The sequence below is a fragment of the Suricata suricatta genome, chromosome 4 (genome assembly GCF_006229205.1).
Source record: "Suricata suricatta isolate VVHF042 chromosome 4, meerkat_22Aug2017_6uvM2_HiC, whole genome shotgun sequence".
NCBI classification, from domain to species: domain Eukaryota; kingdom Metazoa; phylum Chordata; class Mammalia; order Carnivora; family Herpestidae; genus Suricata; species Suricata suricatta.
Window position 1 is genome coordinate 52,842,978 of NC_043703.1, and position 18,644 is coordinate 52,861,621.

The 18,644-nt window shown below is 38.4% G+C and overlaps 1 protein-coding gene across 1 annotated transcript in view; it reads left to right on the forward strand.

Annotated features, from left to right (window-relative positions):
- Positions 1-13,613, forward strand: part of LACC1 (laccase domain containing 1) — a 48,552-nt gene extending 34,939 nt beyond the window's left edge. Inside the window, exon 8 of the transcript XR_003907643.1 lies at positions 13,084-13,613. The gene's annotated coding sequence lies outside the window, so the exon portion shown is untranslated. The remainder of the gene's footprint in view (positions 1-13,083) is intronic.
- Positions 13,614-18,644: the final 5,031 nt, after the last annotated feature.

The window sequence follows — 18,644 nt, forward strand, 5'->3', positions numbered from 1 at the left end:
TGTTTAAGTATAAATTTCTTTTGGTTTCATAGTTGTATAAGTGTTTAAGGTATAAGGAATTTATATCTAGTGGTATGCTTTTATTAAAAAAATAAAATAATATGGATTATTTTTAAAATTTCAATGTGAAGGGAGTTTCATAACTTAAATAAATGAGAAATGTTAGTCCAGGAAATAGAATATTAATTAGTGCCTCTTTCAAACTTGACCTGGGGAGTCCCATTCTCTACTAGGGGACACTCTTCTGGGTGTCCTATTCTGCAGACCTGAGAATCTGTACCTAAATTTCAGTACCACTACATTATAGTAGAATTTTTATACAGTAACAAAATGAGAATATTATAGTTTGCTAATACAAACACAAAAGCAGGAAAATCTGACCAGTTAAGAATTGAAATTTTAGATAATTGAACCATTTTGAGTTGTCATTAGGCATGATCTTAATGTACGATGGAACCTTTGATATAGGTTTTATTTGATGACCTCAAACTTTCTTTAGAAGTAGTATTGCTCTAATCACTGCTATGGGTTGCATAGGAAATGACTGGCCAAATATCCAGTAACTTTTACCCCTTGTCTATTCATTTGACTTACCATTCTGACAGACTGATTTGACAAAAACAGTTTGGCTAATAATTTAACCCTCAAAAGAAAGAAAGAGAGAGAGAGAGAGAAGATGGAAGGAAGGAAAGGAAAGGAAAGGAGAGGAGAGGAGAGGAGAGGAGAGGAAAGGAGAGGAGAGGAAAGGAAAGGAGAAAAGGAAGGAAGGAAGGAAAAAAAAAGTTTCACAGCATTTTAACACACAGGCATGGGGCAGTAGTAATATTTTCTCCTTTGTTTCAGAGAGACAGCAATTGATATGACCTTGAATATAAGCTCAGGGTCCATTTTCTGGTCAAAAAGATCTAGGTATTTTGAAAATTAAAAAACAACAACGACAAGTTTTTCCCCATATCCTTCTGATATTTCAACTTGGCGAACTTTTGTGTCATGATGCTTTTCAAAATAATGCAAGAAGCAAAGTTAGCATATTTTGTCAAAAAAAGACCTTGTTAAAATTTGAAAATTTCTAGGTAACTATGTTTTTATGATTCTTTATAATTTAAAAATTAAAGTATTTAAAAAATCAAATGTTTATGTTTCCTATTATGAACATTTAAATTAAAAGGTCATCACAAATTCAGTAAATAAGTGGGTAAAAAGAATGGGAGGAAGAGGTATTTTATAATTACTTCAGTTTTTACCCCCAAAATTAAGTTTGTTATCCATACTCGTTTCACATGTTCCTCTTTTATTTTTATTGGTATATCGGACTGCCTTTTTGTTACACTTTGCCTCCCTCATTTTCTATTTGCCTTTCTACTTTTCCTTCTCTTCTCTATTTATTGCATGTGCACGCGCTCTCTCTCTCTCTCTCTCTCTCTCTCTCTGTCTCTCTCTCTCCCTTTTTTGCCTCCTCCTCACTCCCTTCCCCCCCCCCCTTACTGGACCATACTTGGGACTAAAGGATAATTTATAGAGGTAATTTAGAACATATTTTGTGCATTGAGGATGGTTTGATATTATTATTATCTTAAAATGTGATGAATTAAGCTTTTTATATTTCTTTCCTAAGAAAGCAAAGCAATTACTTTTCTTTTATGTATAATCATTTATGAAAATGTTGGGCTTCAGTATAAGGGGTGATGGAATCAGGCATGTGCAGGAATGGTACGAGCGTGCACTCACTGTAATTTTCTTTACCTAAGAGAATTCTCTGAGGCTCTTAGTAGCCATACCAAGGTGTTTCCTTTGCCTTCTCCCCCTTCCCTACTGTGGTCCTAGCATGTAGTGCTCCTCTGCAGTTAGATTATATGAATTTATATGAGTTTTGTTTGCACATATAAACTGCTTCATCATCTCTAAACACAACATCAGTGTGCATATCTTGGCCTAACTCCTCCTGCATTGGAGAAATGATTGGAAACTGACAGCACTGTTTGAGCACTCCTTTCTGATATTTCAGCAACACTGCTGAGAAGTGGAAGCAGAGATTCCTCAATGTCTCATAATAATAATAACCTTCCTTTTTCTTCTAGGACTCCTAGATGACCCTTTCCTTGCTTTTTAATCATTTGAGACCTCAAATTGCCTCACCAACACAGTCTTATTAAAACTCTTGCCCATATAGGAAATGAAATTTTTATTTCTACTTATTGAGACTGAAGGACAGGAAGTGAAATAATTATTGTGGTTATTGAGCAAATCAACCTGGGAGCCAGAAATGGTTCTCATTAGTACTATAGGGCACTTGACCATTTAGTTTATAAAGGAGGCAAAAGGAGCATGTGTAATTATTATCCTTCCAGTGAATTCTCTGAATGAAATTTTCTAATATCTTATGCCCATGCTAATCACAGATTTACAACTACAAGTACTAGGTTTTATGTGATACTTTTCTAGGGGCATTTCTGCTAGAAGATAGAGTCAGATCTTGTTATAAAAATATAATGATGTGGTGCCAGGGTGGCTCAGTTGGCTAAGCATCCAACTCTTAGTTTCAGCTCAGGTCATGATCTCATAGTTGGAAGAGTAAGCTCCATGTAGGTTCCACGTTGGGTGTGGAGCCTGCTTAAGATTCTTTTTCTATCCCTGACTCTGTGCCTCTCTCCCTTGCTTGCACGCTCTCTGCTCTCTCTCAAAATAAAAATATATGTATATATACTTTGAAAAGTATAGATAGTATAACTAACTGGAAATAACTGATGATTTCATTAGTGAGAGACTTAAAAACATGTGGGATTTCTGTGTAGGTTTGGAGGAATGTTTTCGAAATCTATGGAGCTAGATATTTTTTTTGTTAAAAATAAATTTATTGGGGCGCCTGGGTGGCTCAGTTGGTTGGGCGTCTGGCTTCGGCTCAGGTCATGATCTCACAGTTCATGGGTTCGAGCCCTGCAACGGGGTCTGTGCTGACAGCTAGCTCAGAGCCTGGAGCCTGCTTCAGATTCTGTGTTTCCTTCTCTCTCTGATCTTCCCCTGCTGGCGCTGTTTCTCTGTCTCTCAAAAATAAATAAAAAACATTAAAAAACTTTTTTAAATAAATTTATTTTGGAAGAGCTTATTTATGTCAGTGGAAAAGTCAGAGTCCAGATGACCAGTGTTGTCAATAGTTTTATTTGATAAAAGTGACTGTTGGTGTTACGGAGAGGGGATGTCTGGTTTGTAATCTCCCATGGAACCATTTCCCACTTTCTATAATACATCAATAAAGACCAGGATTGACAAAAATATACCAAACACTGATAAGATACTCAAATTGTTAACAACTTGTGAGGAATATATTTCTTTTACTTCTTTTCTTTTTTTCCCACTGTCAGGCTCAAAGACTGAGGGCAAATGACTGGGAAATGGATTGCTGTGAGGATACTGATTTTCTGGTTTAGTCAGAACATCCCTACCCCACCTATCTAAGTAAATTGGATGGTTTTTTGTTTGGTTGGTTGGTTTTAGGATTCACATCTATTGTAATTTAATCCTTTGAGGAAGAGAGTATCAGTTCTAGGGATGCTACTAGTTGGAGTTTCTGGTCATACTATCATGCCCTTCTTTCAAAAAGCTTCTGCTTCATTTGCTATGGTTTATTTCTCTTTTTACCTTCTGTTAAGTGACTCCCTCTCATTCGTTCTCATTCTAAATTCTAAGAGAGGAACTCATTTTGGGTGAGGTGCCCATCTTTGTTTTGATTTGCTTAATTATTGGAGAAAGGTAATGTGGTACAAATATAACAGCAGAGGTTGAAGGTGAAAGGCCCATCACAAAGAAGGACTCAGACTCGGACTCGGACTCGGCAGATCCCCTGAAATGTGTCTACTTCAGGACTGGGGTTTTCGGTAATCCACTAATTAGAGACAAGACATTGGTGGTTTATGAACAAGTCTATCTGAATTTAAAAGAGTCACAATAATTGAGTACCTAGGAGGACTGGAATTTGAGCAAGTTAGCCATATGCCTAAATGTGGTCTGCAGTTGTGGGCCAAAAATAGCCTAACACTACTTAAGTAAGGAGTGAATGGTGGAGGTTCCACTTCCTGCAGTATGGCTGAGAATTTTCTAGAATTCATCCATAAATCCTCAGATTTAGGAAATATAATGAGTCCCGTGCCAAAAAACATAGTGGACAACATTATAGTGGGACTGACTACAGAACACCAAAGATCAAGAGGTTGTTAAAAGCAGCTAGGGGAACAAATTAAAATATATATGTATATCAGTTATAAAGGGCAATGCTTAAAATGCTGTTTGTGTTTGGAATTGTAAGTATGAATTCAATTTCTTTAAAATATATAGGGATAATCCGGGCTAGCTAATTCTTAGGTGAGCTTTGATTATTTGTGTATTTCAAAGCATTTTTTCATTTCATCTCAATTGTAGAATTTATAGGCATAAATTTGTTCCCAATTTTTCTTTTCATGACTATAGGATCTTTAGCAAGGATCTTTTACTCTTGTAACTGGCAATTTATGTATTTTCTTTACCTGATAAGTCCAACTAGAATTTATTAATTTTATTAATTTTTTTCAAAGAACTCAGTTTTTTGCTTGTTCTCTCATTGATTTGTCTTTATTGTTTTTCTGTTTTCTACTTCATTAATTTCTGTTTGTATCCATTTTAATTCCTTTTTTATCCCTATTTTGGTCTTCATATACTTTTTCTAGTTTCTTGAAGTGCCAACTTTAGTCATGAATTTTGAGCCTTTCTACTTTACTAATATAACCGTATTATACTAGAAGTACTTAAAGCAAATATCTGATATACTCCTAAACACTCTTCAGCTGCATCCAACAGATTTTTAAACACTGTGTTTCCATTTCATTCAACTTAATTTCTAATTTCATTTATGATTTCTTCTTTGACCTATGGGTTATTTAAAAGTGTGTTGTTTTGGGGTTCATGGGTGGCTCAGTTGGTTAAGCAGCCTTCTTTGGCTCAGGTTATGATTTCATGGTTCGTGAGTTTGAGCCCCACATAGGGCTCTGTGCTGACATCACAGAGCCTGGAGCCTGCTTCAGATTCTGTGTCTCCTTCTTCTGTGCCCTTCCCTTACTCACTCTCTGTCTCTCAAAAATAAATAAACATTCAAAAAAGAAATAGTGTGTTGTTTAGCTGCCAAATACTTGGAGGTTTTCTGAATATATTTTTGTTATTGATTTTTAATTTAATTCCATTAAAGTTAGAGTACATGCATTACATTATTTCAGTCTTTTAAAATTTATTAAGACTTGTTTATTTGTCCATCGTGTAGTCTAATCTGGTGTGATGGGTTGACTTGTGTCCCTCCCAAAAGATAGTTCAGGTCCTAACCCTGGTACCTGTGAATGTGACCTTATTTGGAAAGTGGGTCTTTGCAGATCTAATGAGGTCATACTGGATTAGGGTGCCTATCTTTCAATGTCTGTGAGAGAATACAATTCTGTCATTTTTAAGTTACCTAGTTTTTATAAATAAGATAGTATTTTGTATGGTAGCCCTAGGAAACTAATACATCTGGTAAATGTTCCATGTACATTTATAAAACATGTGTATATGCAGCTGATATAGGATGGAGTTTCCTAGAAGTATTAATTGGCTCAGGTATGTTGATAGTGCTATTCAAGTATTTCACATATTTAATGATTTTCTGCCTACCTCTGTCGGTTATGGAGAGGGCAGTATTGAAATCTGTGACCACCATAGTGGATTGTCTATTTCTTTTTCCAGTATTACCAGTGTTTGCTTCATGTATTTTGAAGTTCTGTTAATAGGTACAAACACATATAGAATTATTATGCCCTCTTGATGAATTGCTTCTCTATAATTATAAAACCACCCTCTTTATCCCTGCCTATAATTTTCCTTTGAAATCTACATTGTGTAATATTATTTATTTTAATTAGTGTTAGCATGGACTATCCTTTTAGTTCTTTTACTTTTAACCCATCTGCATTTTATATTTAAAGTGAGTTTGTTATAGAAATCATATAGTAGGGTTTTTTGGATATCTGATCTGACAATGTCTGCTTTTTATTTGATGTGGCTAGACCAATTACATTTGATATAATTGGTGCTATTATTTCATTTAAATCTATGATTTTTCTATTTTTTTATTTAAGATCATACTAAATTACAAATTTGAGAAAGCTGACAAATACCACAAATATCAGGAAATCCAGAAATAAGTAACATGTTTTTAATTAAATAACTATCAAAATATATGTGGGTTGCATATTCTTTTTCCCTTTGTTTGATTCTTCATGACAAAGACTTTTATGATATTTTTCAATAGAAATAATAGAAAGATAATCCTCCCTGTCTTCTAGTGTGGTTAATTAAAATTGTTTTTATTTTTGATAATGTTTAAAAGTTTAGTTTTGTTTCACAACTCATTATAAAAATGATCATATACATTTTTAGTATTATCAAAATTGGGAAAACCTTGGTAAAATTTCTTTCATATAAGATTTGTAAAATTTGGAGGAATTTTCCATAGACTAGCCTCTGTCTTCAAACAATTCATGTCTTATTTCATTTAGCATGGTGGCTTCTGGGTCCAACTATGTTGTTGCAAATGGTAGGATATCCTTCTTCAAGGCTGGATAATATCCCACTGTATGTATATACCAAAGTTTCTTTATTCATTAGTTGATTTTTGGACATTTGAGTTGTTTCTATATCTTGGCTATTGTAAATAATGCTGCAGTGATCATGAGAATGCAGATGTGTCTTTGAGATCTTGATTTCAGTTATTTTGGATACATATGCAGGTGTGGCATTGCTGGATTACTTAATTTTTTGAGGAATCTCCATACTGTTTTTCATAGTTTTATCTTTTACCACTTCCTCATACAAGCCATTTGCCAGATTGAGCTCCTGCAATTCTCTAAATATTGTGTACTTTATAGCCTCTGGACTATAGCATAAGCTCTGAACATCTTCTCTGAAGCATCTTCTCTAGATCTGCTTCTTATCCTTTTACTCATCCATCAGCAGTCAGCTCAGTGTGGTCACCCAATTTCACTCAGATATTCCTCTTCCGTGCTCTTATAGTATTCATAACACACATTTATCTTTCTACCTTTCTACATGCTTCTAGAGTTGTTCCTTTATGCTCTAATATATTTTCTACTTTAGCCATTAATTATTTTTGCATTCAAACAAAGTAAAAGAATCACAAGGGAATGCCTATTGAGGGAATTGGTGAATTGAGCGGCCCAAGAGAATGGTGTAGAGGGATAAGGTGAGAAACTGACAGATGATGGGTCGCAATACCTGTTCCCAGGCCTTTCATGGTGAAGGGTTTAATTGTTCATCTGGTGGAGATTACAGGGAAGTAGATTTCCTCTTCTTAATTTTTTTTGTTTCATTTATTTTTTTGAGAGATGGAGAGAGACAGTGGAAGCAGGGAAGGTCAGAGAGAGAGGGAGATACAGAATCTGAAGCAGGCTCCAGGCTCTGAGCTAGCTATCAGCACAGAGCCCAACACGGGGCTCAAACCCACGAACCGTGAGATCATGACCTGAGCTGAGGCCGGACGCTTAACCGACTGAGTCACCGAGGCGCCCTGATTTCTTCTTGATGTAAGAAAGATGAACAGAATTGTCTGAAGAAAGAGTAAGCTACTGGATCAGGAGGAAGTGAATGAATCACTTTTGGGTCTATTTAGAGAAATATACTATCTGTCTCTGATAGAGTAATTTTTCTGTTGGAGAAAGGAAGTTAGCTTCTTCTAAAGGTTTGGGTAAGATGGCCTGTGAGGTCTCTTCCAACTTTTGGATTCTATTATTATTCTCTAAACAAACAAACAAACAAACAAACAAACCAGCTTCTCCTAAAACAACAAGATACCACTACACATCTATTAAAAAGGTCAAAATTTTGAACACCGATAACACCAAATTCTGGCAAGGATTTGGAGCAACAGAAATTCTCAGAGGTTGCTGGTGGGAATATAAAATGGCACAGCTACTTTGCAGCTACTTTGGCAGTTTCTTACATAAGAATATACTTTTATCATATAATCCAGCAATAGTGCTTCTTGGTATTTACCCATATGAGTTGCAAACTTAATGTTTATACAAATTCCTACACGTGGATATTTATAGCAGCTTTATTAGTAATTTCTCAAACATGGAAACAACCAAGATTTCATTTAGTAGATGAATGGTTAAATAAACTGTGGTATATCCATACAACAGAATATTATTCAGCACGAGAAAGGAAGTAATCTAATCAACCCATGAAAAGACATGGAGGAACATTAAATGCATATTAATAAAGGAAAGAACCCAATTTAAAAAGGCTACAAAGTGTATGATAGCAACTATATAACATTATGGAAAAGATAAAACTATGGAAACCATAAAATGATAAGCAGTTGAGGTCCCTGAGTGGCTCAGTCAGTTGAGCATCTGGCTCTTGGTTTCAGCTCAGGTCATGATCTCATGGTTCATGAGTTAAAGCCCCAGACTGGGCTCTAGGCTGACAGTGTAGAGCCTGCTTGGGATTCTGTCTCCCCCTCTTTCTCTGCCCATCCCTTGCTCATGCTTTCTCAAAATAAATAAACTAAAAAAAGTAAAAAGCAAAATAAGATCAGCATTTACCAGGGTTAGGGAATGAATAGAGCAGTTTTTAGGGAAGTAAAAATACTATGTGTGATATGACAGTGGTGGACATGTCATTAGACATTTGTCCAAATCTATAGAATGTACAGCACCAAGAGTGAACCCTAAGGTAAACTATGGACTTTGGGGGATCATGATTGGTCAATGTAGGTTCATCCCTGGTTTAAAAAAATGTGCTACTCTGGTGAGTGAAGTTGATAATGCAGGAGGTTATATATGTGTGAGTGAAGGAGACATATGGGAAATCTCTGTACCTTCCTCTCAACTTTGTTAATAAACCTAAAACTGCTCTTAAAAAGTCTTGGAGCACCTGGGTGGCTCAGTTGGTTAAGCAACTAACTTCAGCTCAGGTCATGACCTCATGGTTCATGAGTTCAAGCCCCACATCTGTCTGCCTGCTGTCAGCACAGAGCCTGCTTTGAATCTTCTGTCCCTCTTTCTGCCCCTCCCCCATTCACAAGAGTTCACACTCTCTCAAAAATAAACATTTAAAAACAATTAAAATTAAAAAGTCTTAAAAAAATAAATAATGGCTTCTCTACATGGCATACTCTGAACACAGATTGACCAACATAGCACTCACTAGTCAGAGGGTTCAGTGTAGCCAGAGGAACACAGGCCCCTTTTAGAATTGAGATTTGAACTTATTTATTGGAGAAGTGTTTTCTAGAGCCTCTTTTCCTGCTTTCTGTTGTTCACTATCTTCCTCATTAGCACCTTGTTCCTGATGGCCAACATCTAAGAGCATAATAGTAAATGAGTGATGTCATATGTATCCTAAAACCCTTGTCTTACTCTTCCTTGCATTATGTTCCTTTTTGTGCTTGAATTATCTACCCAATTATATTGTGAATTATGTCTTAACCTTTTTAAATGTTTATTTGTTTTGAGAGATAGAGAGAGCATGCATGCCAGGAGGCAGGGGTCAGAGAGAGAGGGAGAGAGAGAGAATCCCAAGCAGACTCCACACTGGCCCACAGAGCCCAACACAGGGTTTGAACTCACAAACCATGAGATCATGACCTGAGTGGAGATCAAGAATCAGAGGCTAATGGACTGAGCCACCCGGGGGCCCTTAATTTCGAATTGTGTCTTAACTTTTTATTTGTCTTCAGCGTTTATACCTGTCCTTAGCAAGGATTCCATAAATGATTGTTAACCTTAATTGAATCTAAGCAACAGGGTAAAACAGACCCAACTAATCCACTCTAAATATTGCAGTAATTTATCAGAGGGATTAAAATAGAAAATAAACAAGCTATGAACATGGGGCCTCCATAGGCTCTGGCATAAGAGAGCATTTCCTGAAATGTGCCAAATTATCAGTACTGACGAAGTGAGAAACTAGGTATGTCAGTTACAGGGTGAGAGGTGACTAGAACCACTGAGAATTAGGAGCAACAACATGGGCTGAGGTCCCATGTACAGACTTAGCCTCAAGTGGTTCTCAGTAGAATCTGACAGGTGGAACCACACCGCCCCCAACCTACGCACCCAACCTGGGGATCCAGGAAATATCACACCCAGGAATTCAGCCCGTTGTTAATGTTGATCAGAAATCACATACAGAATGAATTAGGAAATACAGGAATTCACAAAGCAAGTATGTTTCTGTCTCTTTTGTAGGCCTTTAAAAATGGAGTTAACTGCCAATGGGAAAGAAAGAAGCAACCAAATATTTGAAGAGGGGAGGGGAAGGCTCCGATTCCTCTTTTTTTCTTACAGCTTTTCTGTGACTAGCAAAACTACTCTTTCCAGTCCCTTGGTGTTGATAGCAAAATATCGCACAGTATCTGCCAGGTAGCTGTTGCTCTGTAAATCATCCACCTTTCCCACATTCATTACATCTGGAAAGACCCTAAGGGGCAGCATCCTTCTTGAAGCTGAAAATAATTGCTTGTCTTTGTAAAAGCAGAGAGAGGCCTGAGGGAAGGAATAATGGGAGTAGAAACTAGCAGCAGTGGAAAAAGGGAAAGCAATGGGGGGGAGGGGAAGAGCTTGCATTTTAGGGGCAAAATGACAGTTTACAAGTTAAGGTTTTCTTCAAAAATCCAACTGAAAGCACTCACAAGTCTGCACATCCAGTCCTGTTGGCTGATGTTCTGCAGCTGTGTGAATCCTAGGGAGAGGAAAGATGTGCCCGTGGTGTGTTGCATGGGACCTTCTGCCTTCTCAGTGATGGCATTGCCTGTGTGTGTGCGCGCACGCTTCCAATCAAACTGAAGCTGAGAAATTATCCTGACAGGCTGGAAGTTGTAGCATACACGGTCTATTAGATTTGATTTCTTTGTTCAGTGAAACATAAAGTCACTACTCCACCGACAAACTGGGATACCTAACATATTGTCTCTTTCTCTCTTTTGTAATACACTTGTCACCTCCCCCCACACATACCTCCCATGTTCATGCATGCGTACCCACACATCCACCTTATTACTTTAGAATCAGGTCTCTCTCTATAGTTATAATTATGATGGAATTAATCTACTTTCTCTCCACCTCTCTCTCTTTTTCTAGTACTTCCTAGATTAATAGCTAACTTTCCACCCACATTTGGCATTTTCAGGGCCACCCTAATAGAACAAAGGCTTTTTACCATTAAGGACATTTGGGGGGGAAATGTGCCATCAGTCCTAAAGGAAATACGAAAAGGTCATTCCAAGCAATTTTTTTGAGCAGAGATTAATTGCTTAAATCAGTGACATAAGTGACAGTTTTGTGCAATGGCTAATTTGAAGGAGACAAGAGGCACCTGGAAATACAGAGTTTGGTGTGCTTGATAAAAACAAAAACAGTCTCCTTTATTTATAATTATAGCTTGCGTTAAAGGTTTCTTTCTAATGTGGAGATGTTGCCAAGGCAATAGCTTGGCAATCTTCTACATGGCTGCTTTTCACATTAATCCACACAGGCTTCACGGATATTAGTCTTTATAATGCACCTATGCAGTTCAGAAAGGCAAACTACAGTTTTTAGTCTGTTTTCCAGGGTAGGGAAAGAACATTAGAAGACAAGGCATTCTAGTTTCTTTTCTCCTTGCCAGGACATACTGTCAGAACCAAGCCATGAATTTTAAAATGGCTGTAGTACCTTGGCCCAGGTCTATGGAGAAAAGAGAACAGGAGACCTTAAGGACATGCAATAAACTAGATCAAGGACACAGCTGATGGTCAGAGCTAGAAGTTCTGCTACTGAGACAAGGTGGAAACCAGGAGGCAGAAGCCCAACAGGAAGCAGAGCCAAAATTTACACTTAGCAAAGCTCACGGCCTAAGTACAAGAAGGAACCAAAGAGAAATCAGTCTTGAGCAAGAATGTCACGAGATCAGCATTCAAAAGCTGTTCTCATGACCACTGTCGGTAGTGTTTCCTTACCCTCAACTTCGGGCACCTCCTTCGGAAAGCATCTATGAGGGGTGAGCTTTGGGGATCTGATGAATCTTGGAATAAAGGTGGGCTGTTTAGATTTTCACCAGTCTTTCACTATGAAGAGACAGAATAAAGACAAGCTCTTTCTACCCAGGATGTCTGCAGAGTCACGAAGCTCATCCAAGTAGTGTTAGTGAAGCAGGGCCTCGTCTAGGGTCTGGGGAGGGGGGCAGAGTGGTAAGTGAGCCGCCTAGGGTCTCAGCCTTAAGGAGGTGTTCACTCTTAGAGTGAACAAACACAGGTCGCTGAGGCTCAGAGAGGGGAAGGGCTTCTCCCACTGAGGGCCTAGCAGCACTGGATCTGATCTGATGGTCTGCATCCCTTTGGGCCACGAGTCCATTCTGAATCAGTCTGTGGAGCTCATGAAGTTTCTTGAAGCAAAATATGTGATTAATATTAGCTGCTCTTTGGAATTTAATAATGTAGGATGGGTGAAAATAAACTCCTAAATTAATGAAACAGAAAAATGTCAGCACCGTATTAAACATATTTTTCTCTAATTCTTTTGCTGGCCAGAAAGTTCTAAATACCTTCCCAAGAGTAATTTCTTCAAAAAGAACAGAGAGGAAGTTCCTGAAAGGCCCCAGCAAATGCTTTTTGGATGTAAATGAGGACTTGGAACTGAGGCCTGGGAGCATGAGACTTACATGAACTCCACAAAAACACTCAGTATCCTTTATTTTAGTTCCATTTGGTTGTTCAAATAATAAGCTTATTTTTTAATACACTGTTTTTTACACCTTTTTATAGAAGGTGTGAGGGCCCACAAGCTTTTCCTCTGAAACATTATTTAAATTGCTTTAGTTGACTCTGATCTCAGCCAGGTAAGATGCTAAGGAAAGAACAAGCGAAAAACAGGAATGGTATGAAACTTTACCTGACCATTTAAAGAAGGATTTACTGGTGAATTTTTATTTGGGTTATGAATCTCTCTCCCCAATCCATATTCTAAATCAGAATAGGAGTTTCTTCAGTTTTCCATTCAAGACATGATTTTTTTTTCTTTTTTCCACCAGGCTTCGTAGACCTGGCTGTCTCCTCTGCTTCTGAGGCTATTATCCATCAGCAGGATTTAGAGTTGCTGACAGTGTGTTTCAATAATTCATAAGAAATGGGGCCCATTCTGTGCTCCTTCTTTTCTCAGTTGGCTCAGAGAAGCAGACAGATTAAAAACATAATTTTTGTCAGTGAAATAAATCAAGAGGAATCGGAGACACCATGGGAGGAGCAACACTGAAGGCGTTAGCACTGCTAACCATGGCCCCAGCAGTGCGCAAGTGGGGCCGGAAACACGCCAGGGTCTGCGGTAAACCCTTCAATCTCACTTGTCTGGTGACTGCCATGAAGTCGAGCCTCCAAAACGTGGAGTTGATATTCTGGCAGCTGAGTGTACTGGCTTTCAAGTTTTAAGGAAGGGAAAGCTATGGACAAAATAAATTCTAAATTCACACACTCCCAATTTATGACCCGTGGCATTAGTTTACTAATTATGTTGGTAAAATGTGTTACTAGCATCTATTATACACTATTTCGATACCTCTCTTCAAAAGAGGTCTTTTATTTCTGAGTGGACTTAGACAACAAGGCAGGAAAGAGAAGGCCGCCTGGCTGAAACTTCCACTCCTCAGTGTCAAGGAGAAAAGAGCCTCCTGGGGCATGCCATTGCTTCATGTTTCTTTAATATTAAATGTAACAAGTTCTGTCTCAGGTTTAAATCTCCAGTCTGGCCTCCTCCCAGAGGAGGCCTGGAGCCTGTCAGGGCTTACCATGTCCTGACTTTGTTGATCGATTCTGCTCATTGAAATTCAGTAACAGAGGAGGAAGGCGCCTCCTCTGCACAGCCCGCTCTTCTCCCTAAGCAAACAGGACTGTGGCTCAAAGGCAACGTAAACCAGGATTTCCACGGCCAATTTCAATACTCTGTTTCTCTCCAAAACCAGTAAGTAACTAGACTCACACCAGAAGGAAGACACACCCGTCTAGATAAAGAATGTATTTATGTAGGTTCATGCAGAAACCAAAGAAGGAAAAACAGGGCAGATGAGAAAAATCCTATCCTGGACCTGACCGCTGAGCTGAGAGGGGTCTCAAGGAGCCTGGCTGACCGCTTTTGCTTGCTCGCGCACACGGGTGATGCCCTTTAGAGTTTGGCACGCCTTGAGTTTTCAGCTTGATTTTGGCATTTGCCGTTTCCATAGATTTTTCTTCCTTGTATTTTTCACATATTTCATGCCATTTTTAAAAGTGTGTTTTGGATAGACTAGTCCTACCAATTGAGTAAAAAATTATGGCTCTGAAGAGTATTATTTTCAATAGGACCTTACAAACCTCACTATCTGGAAATCAGCTGACATCTGATATATCCTTATATATCTAATAATATCAGTGTACATACACATATACATAGTTCTACACATAAAATATTAAGAATATTTATATGTGTTTTTCTTTAGGTAACTATATGTAACATGTAACCTCAGCTGCACTTGGCTTGGGTAATAAGTTAGCATCTTGTTTTTCATCTAATTGGTAAATGCACTATATAAATGAGTTTAAAGAATATGATTTGTCCTTTTGTTTTCTTTAAAAATAATTTGAGATTGGTGTAAGTGCAGTATATATTAATGGAAATCCTTTCTTCTTTCCTTCTTCGCTCCTTCTTCCCTCTATCCTTTTCTTTTCTTTTCTTTTCTTTCTCTCTTTCTCCAAATATCTGTTATTCTCCAGATGACATACAAAGAAAGAATGACCTTGAAGTGTATGGTTGTGACTTCTCTTGACCTTATATTCTGTCTTTGAGTTACAAAAAAAGAAAAAAAAACACAGGAAAAATCTCCCAGTCTAACAGTGAAATTGCTCCCTCAAATGACACTCTATAGATTATCTTTGGTCATTTTGATAGACATTATAATCAATTTTAAACGTATTTTTTAAAATCCAACAACTATTTGTTGAGAACCTACCTACTACATGCCAGAGAGATAAGGTATCTGCCTTCATGATATTCAGTTTTAATTGAGGGAGATGTTTAATAAATGACAGAACATTTTTAAAAAACAAAATAATTTCGGATAATGAGACATGTTTATAATGAATCCTGTGATGACCTTTTCAGATACCCCTTTAGGTCTAATGCTCTTAGAAATTCCCATTGGGACTGCTGTCACCAGGCAGCCCTAACTCCTCAGCCCCCATGGAGAATTACCTTACCTAAGGAGTGTCACCTTACTTGAGGTTATGTTCCTTTTCTGGGGTAGTCCCTATCCAATAACTGGTTAACATAGAGGTATCATGGATGGACATCCTCATGTTACCTCAGAGCAACCCTAAAGGTTCATAACAGCTTTCTGTAGGGTCACCTGAGGCTTTTGTTAATGCATCATATCCCAACTTCCAGTCCTGTTTCCTTCCTTTCCATGGGCAAGAACCCAAGAACACTCCCTAATAAACTCCCTGCTTACTAATCGCTGCCTTAGTCTGCTTCCTGAGAACCCTGACCTGCAATAGTTCATACCATCATGGGACCAAAAAACAGACACTAAATTAGAATCACCTACTATATAAAATTAGAATCACCTACTATATAGCTAGAAATAAAGCCTTAATGGTGGCAGAGATAAGTGCTATGCATGGGCCCAGTGGAAGTCTAACCAACCAGCAGGAAAACCCAATGCTTAGTCCCCAGTTACAGCATCAACCCTTCAGGATACCAGCCAGCTACTTGGTAGCAAGTTCACCACATTAGACCTCTTCCTACCTGGAAGGGACAGTGTGTCATTTTTGACAGGGATAAAAATATATTCTGGGTTTTGGCTTGCCTTTCCTCTCCATGGAGCTTCAGCAACCACCACTATTTGAGGGCCTATAGAATATTTAATCCATGAGTATGGGATACTTTATATTCTGCATTAGAGTTAGGGAGGACACACTTTAAAGAAAAGGGGATACAGATCCGCTGGTCCTATAAGATCGTAAGGACCATAAAGACCATAAGGACTATAAGATCCACTGGTCTTATCACGTACTGAACCACCAGAGGTTACTGGCTCGGCAGAGCAGTGTAATGGTGCATTCAAGGCCCAGCTGAGGCAACTTTGAGATGATACCTTGTGATGAGATGGGGGTAGGGTATACTTTTAAATGAATTTTATATGGTGATGCATTCCTAGTCAGTAGAATACGTAGGTCCAGGAATTAATGGCTAGAAGTAGGAATGACCTGCTTACCATCACTTCCAGTTACCTGCTTGGGGAATTTGTCTTCCTCTTTCTCCTTGCATCTCTGGTTCTATAGGTTTAGTAGTTCTGAAGTCCCAAGAGGGAATGCTTCCATTACAATACACAGGATGAGTATTATTAAAGTATAAGCAATAGCTGGTTCCTAGGCATTTGGGGTTCCTTGTGCCAAGGACCAACAGTCAGGAAGGGGGTGACTTGGTATCAGGGGATTGGATAGCTGTACAATGGAGGTAGAAACAAATATGTCTGGCACCCAAGTGATTTATTTAGAGACCTCTTGGTATTCTTTTGCCCAATTTTGACTGTAATAGGTAATTTTAGAAGCCACAGTCAGAGAAAAACAGTGACTGGGAGCTCATATTGTTCAAGGATAAGGGACTTGTGGAGGCACTAGGTGATATTGCAGAAAATATATAACATTGTGTATAATAATGGATCGTAAATAAGGCAATGAGTTTCATGTCTGAACCTACAATAGTTTCATGTGTGAACCTAAAGACAGCTGGGGCTGTCTTTCATTCCACTAAACCTCTGTAAGTTTTATCTGAATAAGAGATACACCAGCATCCTAATAAAGCTGTTTTCAGATTGTATATGAAACAGTGGATTTAGAGGGAGACACTAGTGAATTGTCTGAGGTGCCATCCAGATCCTCATTTAGTACAAGAAAAACCCGAAAAACAAAAATGAAACATTCTTCCCAAGTTCTTTGGAATGTTGCACTTTTTCAGCTTTCTCTGGGAACGGTCTCAACTGAGGAGAGCCATGTGTCTCCTTGGTGCTCCTGGTAGCCAGTAACTGGTTGACATGGGGATATAAAAACATGTCCCCTCTTGCTGAAACTTTATCTGTCTTTAAAGGGCCATTGCAGCTCCAGAGCTCCAGGAGCTCCCTGTGGGGTTAGTTGAGACCTTTGCTGAGACTGGATTTGTAGCCCAACTTTTCCCTTTGTCCAAGCCTCTTATTTTCCTTGCCTACTTTTGGATGTTGATCAAAAGAATCTCTAATAAGCTTCCAACAAGCAAAACCACTCCTCTAACTCTGGTTCCTGGGGAACCCAACCTGCAATCATGTTATATGTAACAGAACAAATTTCAGTATTAGGAGGGGGTGCCTAATTAGGATAGTGAGGTAAGCCTCCTCCAACCAGCTGATACTTGAGATGCTGTGTCAGTGTGAAAAATGACACAGAAAGAATCAAAGGAGTAACATTCCAGTTGGGGACAAATGAAGCTCTTGAGGTAAGAATGAGTTTGACAAATTCTAGAAAAAGAAAGAAGGTCATTGTTAACTCAAGCATGGTTAATGAGAAAGAGGCTGGTGGAAAGAGTGGCTAGACCATGAAATTTGAATTTTATTCTGAATTCAGTGAGGAATTATTAGAAGTAATTAAAAATATCACTTTAACTTCTGTGTAGTTAATGACTTGTAGGAGGTGAAGATTAGAATAAGAAAGAATAGTGAATTATGAGAATAATAGTTACCCAGGAAAGAGATGAGGTATTTTGAAAGAGGTAGTGACAGTGAAGTATGGTTGACTTTTAGTATATATTTTGAAGGGGAATCCAAAAGAGAAATGAAAAGAGAATAAAGATTAACCTTAGGACTGGCCTGACCAACTGGGGCTGAGTCACTACCAGAAGAAATAGTAGTTTGGAAGATAGTATGTTTGGAAGAGGGAATTGAAAGTAGCCCAAGGTTGTATACTGGTTTCATATAATTGCAAATCTACTTATTTATGACAAAAATGAAGTATTAAGAGTAAAGTTGTTTTGCTATAAGAGTGAAGTACACTGTGACAGAGTATCATCATCTCCTCTGTTGTTGGTGATAAGCAATCAGTCGTGGCTCAGCTGCTGAGGGGTCCCCCAGGGGCTTATCAATAAAACCATGAAGAAGCAACTACCACAAGGGGACAGTTGGACTATAAATACCGAGGGTTTGTGAGGACTAAGAGGTGTTCATTAGCTTCTGCCAGTAAAGGCAACTCCTCCTTGCAGTGGTGAAGCCCAAGGAGTGGCCCTCAGAGATCTTCTCGCTGCACAACACCAACACCATGGCCCACGTTCCATAGCAACACACTTAGCAACAGGGGACTTTTGTGTTGGCAGCTGGACATCAGCTCTCCTGTAAAGGGTATACCTCAACTAAACTTGGACTTTATTCCTTTCATCTTCCCTTGCCTGGAACAATATTGTGATTAATCCATCATTGGCTTACAGCATGTTATTTCCTTATTGGCTTATTAAGGCATATTATCATGTATGCTATTGGCTATGGAACTCCTGCAGTGAACCTGTGTTAAATAAATTGCTGGTGAGGACAAGCTCAGTCTCTGA